Raw genomic sequence first — 15,777 nt, forward strand, 5'->3', positions numbered from 1 at the left:
ATTATATAAAGTCAAGAGAGAGAAAATGTATAATGATAGAAACAAATTCAATTGTTCTATCTGTAGATCAGCTAATGCTTATGTTGAAAACACTATGGTCTCCATAAAAACAACTATGAGAATCAATGGGCGAATTTAGCAAGTTTACCTGATACCAGGTTTCTATAAAACTCAACTGTATTTGTATATGCTAGCAGCAAATGTCAATTCCATTTACAATAGCATGACTTGTCTGATTCCATTGTTCTCATGATTCTTATTTCTCCAAATATCAAAATAAAAAAATTAAAAACAAAAACAAAAACAAAACCCTTGAGATACTGTCTCTGAAATTCCTGGGTGTTTCTTGTCTCTAGCATCCCATTTCAGCTTAATACCAATGAGAGGTTTGATGATAGTACCTCTCTACCATGCCAGGGTTCTTCTGCTCTGCATCCATCATGGTCAATAGACTCCTTGTCAGTTAGATGGAGGATAATCCAGCGCTTTCATTCTATTTTAGGATCTGTTCCTCAGACTGCCTCTGGAATGAGTTAGGTCGTGCTCCATGGTGAACAAATACTAAGGTGGCATTTGCCAGTGTACTGGGAAGTATGCTCAGGAATGACATCCGTGAGAGAATGAGGGAAACATGATTAGGCTGGGTGTGTGTCGGGGGGACAGATTGCTGCAGTCTAGAAGGAGCCTCTGTCACCTCCTGTTGTATTTCAAGGTGTGGCTGGCTCTTCTGCACGTCCTGCAGGTTGTTTTACCAAACAGGAAGGTGAGGCTCAGAGGGTATAAAGAGTACAGCCCAAGCTGTTCATTGAGTAACAGTAGGGGGACCAAAGGTGCATGCTTTCTCCCAGTTGAAAACTCTTTGATTGGTGAAGCTAAAACTGAGAGTAAAAAACACACTTACCCAGATTTGGTTCACAGCAAGGGATACATTTTCTGGCAATCCCAAACTAAGATAAAAGTGTCAGTTTGTATGAATTTACAACAATCAGGCTGGGGATGTGGCTCAGTGGTGAGAGTGTGCTATTGACAAGCACAGAGTCCTGGGTTTTATCCCTAGCAACCACAAAAATAAAATACAATAATTCCATAAGACAGGGATTAAGTATTTACTGTGTTTCACTTCTAACATTGTACCCCTCTACGAATTTCTTTACACTGCAGATGGGAATAAATTTCAGAACGAATCACAGATTACTACCAACAGACTGTACTTGTGATCAATCTTTCTAATTCCTTAAATAATACAGCCAGACGATCTCACAGGTCTGTCCTAGTCTTGGTCTTGATCTCCTTTCAGAATCATTTCTGTACTTCCTCTAATTCCCACCTCCTCAATCCCCTCTTAAATTACAGTGCTCTTGTCCTTTACAGTTTATACGCTTCACATACGCACGGCTGCACACATGCACACAGTCAGCCCTTTGTTTCTGTGAGTTCCACCTCATTGCATGCAATCACAGATCAAAATATTCAAGAAATAAAATTGTATCTATACTGAACATGTACAGACATTTTTTTCTTGTCATTATTCCCCAATCAGTACAGTATAACAACTACTTACATGGCATTTGCACTGTATTAAGTAGTGTAAGTGATCTAGAGATACACAGGATGATGTTCATGGGTTACCACATATATACTATGCAATCTATACCAGGGATTTGAGCATCCTCAGATCTTGGGGTCTGCAGAAGTCCTGGTACCAAATCACGGTGACACCCAGGTATGGCTGTGCTCTCTTCACTGAGATGATTGTGGATTGCCTCCTACTATGTCTCTTTACTCCCTTACCTGACTCTCTAAGTAGATCTTTGGTGATGCACATATTGCCCCATAACCCCTTCAGTCTTGCCATTTCTGGTATAATGGGTCTAAGTTCTAGGTACCTGCTCCAGTTTCTCCTTGCCTGAGGCCTCCAGAGCCTGGTCACCTCCAGAATCTGTTCAGCGCCAGAGCCTGTTCTGCAGAGACAGGATAGAAGTGCTGAGGAATTCACACCACTCAGAAGCCTTCTTACCAACTGGCCTCTTGGTATGCTAGACATAACCAGGGGATCCTTGTCTCCTGAGTAAGATGACTCTGGGGCGGTGCTCTACAAGGCTTCCAGGATTAAGTCGTCTACAGAGGGAACGTGCTTGGTTTGTATTTCGTTGGAGATTTTCCCCTTCCTTTTTATTTATCCTCTTCTATAGGAGTAACTTCTGAGATTATGTTCCTAATGAAGGACTCATACTTGTATACGACCCTGGGATCTTCTTACAGGTGACCTCTGTATCTTCATTACATGCTCTTCTTCCTGTGTTTCTGTGTGTCTTTTCTTCTCCTGTTCTTGTAGGGACACCTGTTACTGGATTTAGTGCTTAAATATAGGATGATCTCATCCCAAGATTCTTATCTTAGTAATATCTGCAAGATTCTTATTCCTAATAAGGTCACATCCTGAGATGTGTCTTTCAGGGGCCACTATTTGACTGACTGCAATCACAAACTCAGGGCATGGAAAGAAATTTAGGTTCTGTGTTTCAATATTTAAATAGAGCCTTATCTGTTACCCAAAGAAATACTATGCTAAAATTGGGATCTGATTGGAGAGTAGCTGAATTATAAAGAAAGCTGATTTCAAAGCCATATCTGATGTTCTGCATTAAATTCTATGCCTTAACGTGGAGGGAATGGGTCACTGAGAACCAGAATGGGGACATCTGGATGAGTGTGCTTGAGAACTTTGAATCCCCAGATTCCCTTGAACCCTTTACTTGGCACAAATATCCCCTCTCCAGTCCTAGAAGATACCAGACTCCTCTCACCTGCATGTTGTGCAAAGTCCATACCTGAAACAAATGACTCTGGAAATGCACCTGACTCCATTTCCCTTCCTGCTTCAAGTGGACCAATAACTTGGTAAAGTCTTACTACACTGCATAAGGAATTTCCGTATCATATTCAGGAGGATAGGATTATTCATCAATGGGGCTCTAGGACCTGGCTATGTGAGTCGGTAGTAACCAGCAAGATATCTTTAGAAATGGATTTGGACTGCCAGATCAAGACATATGGAATATAAGACTCAGTAAGGGTTTGCTAACTGATAAGAAGGCATTTTTCCATGAGTCAGTTTTCTTTCTAGCAAGGATGTCTGAAACCAGTAGTCATACACTAACAGGATGGATCTTTGAAGCTTGTATCTAAACACATTAAAGATCTGTCTAAATTTATTGTTGGTGTGTGGATGTTTCTCTTGGCTCAGTGATGTGCTGAAAAGGTATTCATTCTTCATTGAATTGCCTTTATTCCTTTATCAAAGATGAATTGACTTCCTTCATCTATTTCCAGTTTTCTATTTTATTTCATTCTATTTGTCTATTATTTTTCCAATACCATACAGCATTGTTGGCTGTGTCTTTATACTAAATCTAAATTTAGGTAGTGTTAGTCCTCTGGATCTGTTCTTCCTCAGTATTTGGTTAATTTAGGGTCATTCATTTCTCCATATAACTCTCAAAATAGTTTATTGATATCCACAAAATTACTTGCTGGGATTTTGAGTGATGTTGCATTGAATATACACATCATGTTGGGAAAGACTGACATCTTAGCAAAATTGAATCTTTCTATCCACAAACATGAAATATCTTTCTATGAATTTAGTTCTATGCTATCTTCCATTGGAGTTTTGTAGTTTTCCTCACATAGATCTCGTTATATGTATACCCGTGTATTTGATTATTTTGGATACTACTGTACATTCAAATGTGCTTTTAACTCAAAATGCTATGTATTCATTGCTAGCATATAGGAAAATAATTGATTTTTGTATATTAGCTTGTATTCTGTAACTTTGCTTTAATTTCTTTGTTATTAAAGAAATTAAATAATTACCAACTTTTGGAATTTTCTACATATATAATCATGTCATCTGCAAACAAATTAGCTTTATTTCCTTTTTTCTCCATTAGTATATCTCTAATTTCTCTCTTCCTTTCTTCTTTCTTTTTATTATTGAATTTGGTAAAAGTGAGAATTGGCATTCTTTTCTTATTTGCAATCTTAAGACGATGACTCCAGTTAACATCCCTAAGTATGACATTAGCTGTAGTTTTTTGATAGATGTTCTTTGTCAGGTTGGGGAAGATATCCTCTATTCTAATTTTCCAAGAGCCTTTATCATGAATGGACATTAAATTTAATCAAATTCTTTTTATTTATCTATTTTTATCTATTATCATCACAATGCTTTTCTTCTTAGCTTGATGATGTCATTCATAGTTTTCATTATTTGATTTTCAAATTTCAAACTTGTCTTTCATACTTGGTCACAGTGTGTAATTATTTTTATGCATTCGTGGATTCCATTTGCTGATATTTTGTTGATGATTTTTGCATATATATTTATGTTTTCATACACTTTAAATCTATTTTCTAATCAGATTTTCTAATCTTAATTTCTAAAAGAAGTTATGAAACTGCAAATATATATATAGCAAAATTTACAGGAGATCAATTGCTCAGCGGGAGTTCGGGGCTTTGTTCAAGGCCAAATAGCTACTCAGTAGTAGAGTTCAGAGGATGAGTGCTTCCTGTTCCATACCATGATAGAGCTGTGCCAACCCTACATCCTGCTTGCCCTATAGTATAAACTCACGATAGGGAAAACAGGTAAGCAGGGAGTTTTCCTCATTGGTCCTCCCAGACCAATATTATATGATGGAAAAGATGAATCGATTAAGTCTTAATTTTCACATTTGCATGATGAGAGGAATTTCGCTGTCTCTAAGCCACCTTCCATAACTAAAAGCCTATAATCCTCATTTAGTTCCAATATTAAATGATAATGAGAGAGGAAGCAAAGAGTGCCCACCAGCACAGAGTAGCACCACTTTACACAATCTTAAGACTCAGGGAGTCTCAAAGGATGAGCAAGTATTAGGAAGATTTAAAGATATGAAGGATGGTCCAGGGAGAAGGGACAGCATGATATGAGCAAAGGCAGAGTAATGCAAAAATGGCAGGGTGGGGGGAGAGAGAGAGAGAGCAAATAAGCTGACTTGGTAATTTTTACGATTTGAGTAAAAAGATATATAATTTGTCAGTCTAAAAGAAATTTTATTTCAAGGTTGAGAAAAAATATTTGGTCATCAGGAGAAGTTAAGTAATACTCTTTCTCTGCCAGGACTGTACCTGTCCGCCAATATTTTTATACAGCCTTAAGCATCACCTGGAGAGTGTGTGCTGAGAAAATTTGCTTGAAGGAGTCTGACCTTTGCTTTTAATCCCCCACCCTTGTGACTGGCCCTGACCTAGGGCACTAGATGGAGCTCTATGGAAGCAGTTCTGGGGGTGTGCAGAGGACTGGGAAAGGTTTGGAATTTCTCAACTGGAACTGGGCATTGCTCACTGGGACACTGCCTTACAGATGGCGCCCACTGATGGATGGCCTATTTCTAGATCATTGACACCACTGTTTATACATAGAAGCACCTAGGAAGCCAGAACCATAAGGCTCCTTCCTTAGGGCCCAGGGGCTGTGGAGAGCAAGGGCTCTGAAGTTCATGCAAGAGACCAAGGGCAAGATGCACTTCTGCACGTATGACTGGCTGAGCTCGGACAAGGTCTTTCACCTTCTAAGACCCAGCGTGAACTTCCCCAGTGTAGTTAAGATAGTGTATCCTTCACTGAGCTGTTCTAAAAACTAAATGTAGTAGAGAAAGCAAGTGAAAAACATCTGGTTTACAGGAACTCATCAATATATTTGACTCTGTGCAAGCATGTTTTTTGGGGAGGTGTGGGAGGAGTGAATGTACCTGGTAATTAGCAATGCTAGAAAATGGTAATTCAATCATCTGACTCCTTTGTTCTTAAAATCTTGGAGCAAAGCAATGGGAAAAGGGTAGATGAGGAGAATAAGAAAGGATGGTATCATATTAACTAACTTTAAAATCCTCCAGTCACCTCTTTTCATAATATCTCTCCTTTTAACCTTGCAATTCTGGAAGATATTAATAGTAACACTAATATTACAGCTCACACTTACATAGCATTGAGTAGCAAGCAATTTTCTAAATATTTTGCAAGCACAAATTCATTTAAGTTTCCCAACTTTTGTACAGGATTGGTTTTATTATCATTCTTATTTTATGTATAAACTTATAAAGTCAGGCAAAGGATAAATAATTTTGCAATTTTCATGCAGGGGTGAAAGAGTTTTCTCAGCTCTTCTAGGGTGCCCAGCTAGGTCTAAAATAAACATTGACAAAGAGTAACAGGAGAAAAGTATAACAGATTTATTCATTCAGAACTGTCCATGGCATAGGAAGCTTCAGGATGAAGACCCAAAAACTCGGAACACTTTGTCCTGTTATGTTTGGATTTGGTGAAGAATGGACAACCGTGTAGAAACGTAATAAAATGTAAAAGCACAATCTAAGAGTGAGAGGCCAAGTGGGAAATCAGGCAAGGTCAGTCTATTCAGATCCTTCCTCCTCTGCTGGATGACAGTCCTTCCCTGAAATGAACTACCTTGTCACCAACTACCATCCAGAAGTAGATCAGAGAATCTCTTTATGGCCAGTTCTTACACAGAAAGGTGAGGGGAAGCTAGAGTGATATTTCTAGTTTTGATGACTGGCTCTGGTGGAGAGGGCTTCTAGTTCCTATGACCTGCCTTGGGGAACAAAACAGAAAGAAAATAGCAGGCAGAAAGATGATCAGAAGCAGATCAGAAAGAATTTGTTCTGAGCCCCTTTAATTCAGTTCAAGTTATATAGCACACATGCCAAGGAACTGTAATTTAGGGTGCCGTGTTCTGAGCCCTAACACACCACACACATAAATTGCCAAAACTGGGTTTAGAAACCAGTTTGTTTCTCAACCATATTGTTAGAGAGTTCCCTTTCTATGTTCTAGATTTACTAAATACCTGATGATCAACTGAAGGTTGTCCAGAAACTCTCTGAGCAGTTTAGCTCTTCCTTTAATTTCCAGTGTAATTATTTATTCTGCAATGATTTATCCTGCTTAGTCTCTGACTTCCTCCGGTCCTCCTTCTTCTCTGGCATTTCCTCTTTTTCTCCAATAGAATAGAAATGTGCATGAATAATGCTGAGCTCACACTGTGAAAGGAGGCAGCCAGGCCTGAGCAGAGCTGGCTTTCCATTTGTGCAGAGATGATGAAATGTACTCCTTCCTGAAGCAGTGGAGAGATGTCAAAAGACATTGCCAAAAATTCTACTTTGGGTTAAGAATGGCTAAAAATTCCACTTTGCCATTCAGGATGCGTTTTAAGAAAGCATTTTATTTTTAAAAAAATTACATAATTTGTGAATGGATGTTCAAACACTCAAAGGAATTATTAGAGTGGAAGAAATTTATAATTGTTAGTCATAAAAAAATTACTAGAAGTCCTTTAGTGAATGGAGAGGTTGGGGGTCAGGGAGGTCTCTGGGTGTCTCCCAAGGAACAGATGACCAGTTAGAAGTGGAGGAAAAGATGATGTTGACCAAGGAAAAATTCCACAGGAGGACATGGTGAGTTTTTATGCCTCCCCTACCCAAGGACTCTTTTTAACTAGTTATGTCTGCCCTGAATAATACCTCAGTTGTCTCTTTCTAACTTCCTGATTTCTCTCCTTCTTTCACCAAAGATCTTATATACCTTCCATCTGGGTCTTGGCCAATGTTTTGTAAGTGAATGAAAGAAAAAAGGAAGAAAGGAGAGGAGAGGAGGGAGAGAGAAAGGGAAGGAGGAAAGAAGAAAGGAAGAAAGAAGACACTAGTATTTTGAAAGACTTACTTATAAACCACACACCACATTATGTGCTTCCACATAAAACTGCTCACTCAAATCTCACAGAGGCATCTAAATAACCAATGTTGTACCCACATTAAAGCTGCAAAACCAAAGCTAGATGCTGCTGAATCTTTATGGCTATTGTACCATCTCAAGAATGCTTGTGTTTGATTACGGTCTTTCATTAAATGAGTATTTATTGATGCTCCCTGGAAGTGGAAGCTACTGTGCTCATCAGTCTCATCAAGGGACCAAAAAATGCAAATGAGAGATGCTCACTCACCTTATGGATTCACAAAATGGAAATGACCAAGAGAGGTGTAAAAATAATATTAACAATAAGCCACGAAACAAGTTCTGTATGAGAAATACTCTCCTCTATGCACATTTGGCTCAGGGGGCATACATATATTTGAAGCCCTGTGAGTCTCTTCTCTTTCTCTCTCTCTCTCTCTCTCTCTCTTTGAATGCCATGAGACTGGCTAGCTTCAATAAGGAATTTTGTATCTTGACCCTAGTTAAAAAGCAAAACAAAACCAGAAAAAACACCACCGTCACCACCACAACCAGCACCAAAAACAGTCTATAGTTTAAATCCCCATTTGTTTTAGACAGGGCAGTGTCTTCATGTCAAGGTAAGTAACTTGTATAAATTTGAAACCACTTTTGAACCCTAGTGAGAAAAAGGTTTCAATCTCAAAATTGTGTAGACAGCATATTCTCTGTTTGAAGACAGTTAATTTAGGGGCAGCTTCCCATCACTGGGCAGGCAGGGCATGCTTCCTCAGGAAACCAGGGGACAGTTCTTTAGCCTTCGCCACCAGTTAGCTCTTATTTTCACCACATGATCTATACTAGTCCTGAAAACTTTGCTGTTGGGGCAGACAAATTCATGCTCACTTCTCAAATGTACTTTGTGTGTCCGTTGTTTGTGTCCCCTGAAATCAAGAGGAAATAGATTGAGTGCAGGTTGGCAGAATGGTCTCTGCTAACAAAGAATATTAAAGCCTAGTCAAGAAAACAAATAATCAGCAGTATCTTATGTTTACGCAGTGCTGCATACAGAGCACTTTGTTCCTGCTCAGCAAGACCTTACTGGTACTCCAGAGGCTGCATGGAGCAGAAGGGGAGGGGGAGGGAATGCTGCTGGGAACCTTTTAGGTTCTATGTTTCAGACCAGGACAGATACCATGGGCACGGATATGTCAGCAGGGTGTGGGGCACTGGAATCCTATTGCAACACACGGATTTGATCATGATTTCCAAGGAGGTTTGGGGAACCTCAGAAGAAAATTGCAAAGTTGAAAAATTGCCAGAATTTACTATTTAATATATGCCAGCAAATATGCCAATATTTATTTAATACTGACATAAATCTTACTATTATTTACATTTTGCCAAAGAAGAAACTGAGGCACGGTAGGTTTAGTAGGTAGTGCAAGACCACACCACTCTGACCTCTCACTCCAGGCCCCATGCTCTTAAAACCTGTGTCACACTGGTTTCAGCACCACGTCTCCCAGAGATGATCAACCACGCAGAACCTCAGGAACATCAGCACTGTATGTGACGTCAACCCAGAGATGAAGAGACTCAGACCCAGCCTGTGAAAAATGTGTGCTTCCCAGGGAGAGATGGCCATGGAACCATTTAAGTGCAGTAAGCCAGAGTAAACTGGTTCACCTGCCATGACAAGAGTGAACCCTGGCCATCAGGGATGGAACGATGCTTTTCTAGGGAACTTGTGCTTGTTTCCTAAGGGTGGGGCTGCCTTCCCCTTCAGCTGCCCCCTCTCCTCCACGGTGTCCAAATCAGAGCCGAGCATGCAACTCCCCAGAAGAGCATGCCCCACCTTCTGTCCGCTGTTTCTTGAACACTTATTGTTATTGACAAAGAGGAATGTTAGAGGGAGTTCTCACCGAGAAGAAAAGGATAAGAATAGACAGGGAATGTGTAACAAAGAGTTGTGAAGACAGCGCTCAAAGAAGAAAGAGTGAAACAGATATTATTACCTCTTGTACATATAAACTGCATGATCGATGCAACCCTACAATATGTCCAATCAGAAAAATGAGAGATGACACTCCATTTATGTATGATTTATCAAAATGTATAAATGCATTCCTCTGTCATGGGTAACTAATTAGGACGAATTAAAAAATTTTACAAAAAGAAGAAAGGAGTAAGAAAGGAATGATTCTGTGTTTGGTGCAATAGGGAAGTCTTCCCAAAGGAAGCAAAATTTATTTTTAAGTTTTTTGAGATATGATTGACATGTAAACAATTTCACATATTTAATGTATATGTTTCAATTAGTTGGGCATATGTCCACCTATCTGTTATACCATTGCTACAATCATAGCAGTAAACATATGTATCATCTCCAAATTTTTCTATGTTCTTTGTGTTTTCTTTAGAGAATGAGATCTATGCCCTTAAATAATTTAAATGTACCATAGAGGAAAAGCATAAGTGAGATCTTAAATAATAAACCGAAATTTGCCAGATATGAGAAAGGAACATTCTAAAGTACAAGTCAGCATATCCTCTAGTTTCCAATCCAAATGAATAAGTGAATTATCTGGAGAACTTGTTATAAAATAAAATCTTAGTCCCTAATTCTGACTCTGGTTATTGGCTGGGAGCCTGTGTTTTTAACAAGTCACTCAGGACTCTCTTAAGCAATACCTTGGTGAGCAATTTTGGAGTGATACATCGTATGCACATTTGTTTGTGAAAGGGCAGGGATGTTAACCCGCGAGCATTTCGGTGAGGCTGTTGAGGAGGTTAACTAAGAGGAGAGTTGGGAGATGTGGCAGAAAATTCAGGTGGTGTCTAGACTGTGGAGGTCCTGACTGTCTCCCACCTAGGGGCCCGCAAAGCCCTCGGGCAGAGGAGCACCAGCATCAACTGGGATTTTTAGGATAGATAGATTTGGTTAGGTGTTGGAGGATAACTATATTTAGAACACCAGAAGGCAAAGAGAACACAGAGGAAGTTGCTATGATACTCTCCTGAGAGGAGGGCATTATTTAAGTCAGTAAGAGCAGAAAGAAAAGGAATACATTTGGAAAATGGTTATAAAATGAAAGGGGCAAGTTCATTTTGGGTTATTTTTATATATTTTTCTATGATGGTTATAATATTTATTTTTACTCATTACTTCAGACCCAAAATGAAGTATTCTTTATTGGGGGAAAAAAACCTTCTTTCAACACTTCCTACCCTAATAAGTTAAGAAAATGACAGAAACACTGACATTGCTTCCTCTGAGTTTTTATTTGTTTATCCAAATATAGTCTACAAGAAACAATGGCAGAAATGACTCTTGACATGAGTTTCCTTCGATATTTTCAAGGGGCATCAGATAAATCCTGGGAATCAAGTGATCCAGGCATTTGAGATGAAGGAGGGCTAGCAAAGACATTTATAATATTCATACTGAATTTCAGCCTCTTGTCCCCACCAGTTTCTTTTCTAGCAGTTTTAGTTTTGAACGTTAGAATGAAATATCTGACATGGGCTAACTTTAAAAAGAGAAGAGATTTATTTGTTTCACAGTTTGAATCCTGGAAGTCTTAACGGTATGGTGAGGGCCCTAGTGAGGGTCCCGTGCAGCTGGGAAGTCATGCGGGAGGAGCCAGGCTCCTCATCCAGGAAGCAGAGAGGACAGCCCAGACAGGGTCCTTTTATCACACCCCTCTTGCACAAGAGAGCCACCTTCAGCCTTCTGAGAGTGATCCCCCAAGAGCCTTGAACCTCCCACTAGGTCCCATCTCAAAGGTCTTACCACCTCCCAATACCATCACCCTGAGGACCAGACTTCCCATACATGGATATCTGCGGGACCCTCAAACCACATCCAACCACAACAAGCATTTATCTTCCACTTAAACTCCAGGGGATGTTTTGCTTGTGAAGGTTAGTATTTCATTGGTTCTGTATTCCAAAACACGATAGGAGGATTTCTGACACTAAATAATATAAAGACCAACATATAAGATCATGGGGGCATGGAAGGATGGAAGGAGCAGGGAAGTTCAGTGAATGATTCAGGTGAAAACATGATTTTATAGGTACTTATAAAATACCTTTTAGTAATCTCATTACTGGAAATGTATCTTAAGGACATAATTCTATAGAATAGAAACACTGTGAAAGAAAAAGGTTTTGGAGCAGCATCATCTATTTAGATTATATTTGTACAGGAAAGAAAGAAAAGAAAGAAAGAAAGAAAAAAAGAAAGAAAGAAGAAGAAAGAAAGAAAGAAAGAAAGGAAGAAGGAAAGGAAGAAAGAAAGAAAGAAAGAAAGAAAAGAAAGAAAGGAAAGGAAGAAGGAAGGAAGGAAGGAAGGAAGAAAGAAAAGAAAGAAAGAAAGAAAAAAAGAAAAGAAAAGAAAGAAAGAAAGAACGAAAGAAAGAAAAGGAAGGAAGGAAGGAAGGAAGAAAAGAAAGAAAGAAAGAAAAGAAAAAAAAGAAAGAAGAAAGAAAGAAAGGAAGGAAGGTAGGAAGGAAAAAAAAGGGTTACAAAGAGGAGGAAGAGGAGAGAAAACCTAAATATTCCCAGTACAATGAAATGATTAAGTAAGTCATAGTAAAAAATTGCTAACATAATGAATTTTTGTATCAAAGTCGTAACTGGTAAGAAAAGGGTGATTTTGTTTTTAGATGTTTTATAGTAGGAGTTGATGGGATATGGTCTATGGGCCAAATCTGACTCACTGTCTGTTTTTATAAATTAAGTTTTGTTAAGAACCACATCCACGACCATTCCTATGTGTGTTTCAAGCTACAGTGGTATAATTGAGTCACTACAAAAGGACAACATGGCTTGAAAAGCCTAACACACTCATTTTCTGACCTTTGAGGGAAAAGTTGCTGACCTCTGGTTTGGACTGAAGTGGAAGCCACATTTCTACTTGTTTGCTGCAAGCTCCCACATCACAGAGTGACATGCTTGAGAGACCATCACAGACACAAGTCTGGACATTGGCTCTGCCACTTTCTAGTTCATGACCTCAGGGATAGTATTTCAGCATTGAAGTCTCAGTTATTTTTCCTGTAAAATGAGGACCACACCCTCCTTGGATTGCTGCTAAGGGACTGTGGGTCCTGTTATTGCACACACAGTTTGATGGCTTGGATATGGTCGGGACTCAGTCCTAAATACTGAGGGGTCAGGCATACTAGGTTCAACCCCCAGCTCAGGCATACTGGGTTCAATTCTCAGCTCAACCAGTTATTAACTCTGTGACCTTGGGGAAATTACTTCTCTCCCAAATTCCTCAATGTACTCACTATGTAAACTGGAACATTTATAAAAGGTTTAGGACAGTGTCAGATTCTTTGGTAATGCTCTAAAAGAAGCCGCCAATATCCTGCCCCTCCCTCATCCCTTTTATAACCCATTGTGCAAATACGATCCTGTCACTCCTTGGCTTGCGTTAATGTGTCCTGATGGTGAAGAATGAACTCCTTGGACCTTCAAGGCCCCTCATGTTTGCTTCTGTCTACCCTCTGTGGCTTGATTTCACCCCCCTACCAGCACCTTCCACATACAATGCCTAACATAGCACCTAATGAATGATAACCCAGCAGAAGCTATTTTGATTTTTAGAAGGTTAAAAGTTATGAAGTGTATTTTGAATTTTAAAAAGTGGATATTTTCATTTTTTAAAATATCTAGCACTATTATGGAGTGTGCATGTGCTAGTCAAAGAGCATACAATGCCCATTAATCCTTAAGATCACTCGATGGGATAAGAATGCCTTTTAGATTTACCTTGCAGGTGAGAAGACTGAGGTAGTTTAGTTTAGTTAAATTCACAGACTACAAGTAATAGACTTGGGATTAAAATTCAAGCAGTTGGGCTCAGAGTATATGTCCTGTTAAATACGTTCCTACATTTCCTCTTATAACAAAAATAGTACTGAAACCAGAGTTCACAGAATAATTGAACAGACTGATCATTCCAAGTGTGGTTGAAGATGAAACCTTCATACATTTCTGGTACATTTATGGGCATGTAAATTGATACAACTACTTCCAAACCCCTCATTAGCAACATCTAAAGCAAGTATGTGCCTACCCTATGACTCAGCAATTTCATTTTTAGGTATATTCCCAAGAGAAAGGAATGCATGTATCACCCAAAAGACACAAACAAAAATGTTTGTATTAGCTTTTTTTTTTTTTTTTTTTAAATAATAGACCATATAAGGAAAGAATTAAGCAAATAGTAAAAGGATAAATAAATTATGGTGCATTTATGTAATGACATGCTACACATCAATAAACTATTGCTTATACACAATAATAACATGGATTATTTTCCAGACATAAAACTCAGCAAAATAGGCCAGATACAAAGTTGTCTCAGTCAACTTAGTATCTTTCTTTTTCCCTTTCTCCCATTGGTCTCTCAGAGCAAGTCAGGTTCCTTATCCTCCCAGAAGAATCCAGGTTGAGCCGTTTAGAGTGTCGTAACATCAAATGGTGGACCGCCGCTCTAGCCGGGGCACAGGATTTGCCTTCAGTTCTCAAACATGATATCAAAAACCAGAAGCAGACTCCTCTTCCTGAAATAGTTAAGTGAGTTGGTTTCTCCCTACTGCTGCAACCAGCAGCCGATCAAGCAATTTTGGTTGGCCGAAAGGCAATCACATTGTGAAAAGCATCCAAAAATGGAGTCAGTGTTTCATGATCTGCCCCAAGCCACACGTTCCTGCACTAAATCAATAAAAATCATCCACAGATTTTTGGACTCACTTTAATAAAGTAGCATTTCTATGAACCTCCTAGACAGACGAGGAACAGCTTGTCATTGGGTTTAGGAACATCTTACAAATAACAATTCACATTGTTCAGAGGTATTCTGGCTGAATAGTAAGGACTTCCCAGCTCGACGGAGTGCACGTAGCTGTATATTGACCTTGCACTTGGGAGAACCTCAAGTTTTGTTTCCTTCTGAGGAAAATTTGGATGAGGAAAGCAACCAAGAGCCAACAATTTTGAAGTTCACTGGTTTGTATCAGTTGTCTCAGGGGGAGAACTGGAATTCTATCTGGTGACTTTAACATTTCACATATCTTTTGCTTCTTTTGAACATACAATGTTTCAAAATTTGATTTTGGCAAAATCCCATTTGTCACATTGCTTAAGATTCAGCAAATCTTCACTGAACTTTTACTATCTGCCTTGAAAGGTATATGAAAGCTACACTTTGTAGATGAGAAATTGAGATAGAGTTCCCATAATCCTTGACCCTGGCATAGCCAAAATGTGAATCAAGATGTTTAGACCTTGGGAAAAAATTCTTTAAATTTTGCTTGATTACAGTTGCTTCTTTAAAGTAAAATCCTAACATGTAAGGTCTAGTCTTATTTCTGCTTTAACTACATGTATGACCTTGGAATGATTACTTTACTGTAACCATTTAACTTTAGTCTCTTGATCTGAAGAATAAACTGGTTGTGCTAGGACATCTCTCCAAAGTGGTGTGGTTTTGTACCTACCATATTTAGCTCCAAAATGTGTCCCTGCTCATTTCCTGCCATGGCCCAAAGAGAACCACATTAGAACTGAGACAGTTTTGCTTGAACTAGAAATGTGTTGAGAAATTGTAATTCAAACCACTCAATCTATTCTTTTCCCTAATAAGATTATTTAAGAGTGCTGACTCTCCCAGAGAGGGCCTCGTGATGACAGACTGGAGCTGCTTCAGCAAGGCCCAGCTTTGAAAATTCAGTGTCGTTGGAGTGAATAACATACCAAATGACCTGAGAATGTTTAGACACAGAAATGTAAATGTTTTAACAAATTTAGTAAATGAACATTCTACTGGAAAAGGTAGAGATTTTCTTCCTAAAATATGGAAGTGAAAAGAGTTTTGCACTTATATTGGTTCATAGTCTCATGCAGCAATTTCCAGAAGAATCTCATGTATCTGAGCTTTGTGATAGAATCTGCTCAGTACATGACAGTCACTCAAGT

The sequence above is a fragment of the Sciurus carolinensis genome, chromosome 1 (assembly GCF_902686445.1).
Source record: "Sciurus carolinensis chromosome 1, mSciCar1.2, whole genome shotgun sequence".
In the NCBI taxonomy this organism is placed as follows: domain Eukaryota; kingdom Metazoa; phylum Chordata; class Mammalia; order Rodentia; family Sciuridae; genus Sciurus; species Sciurus carolinensis.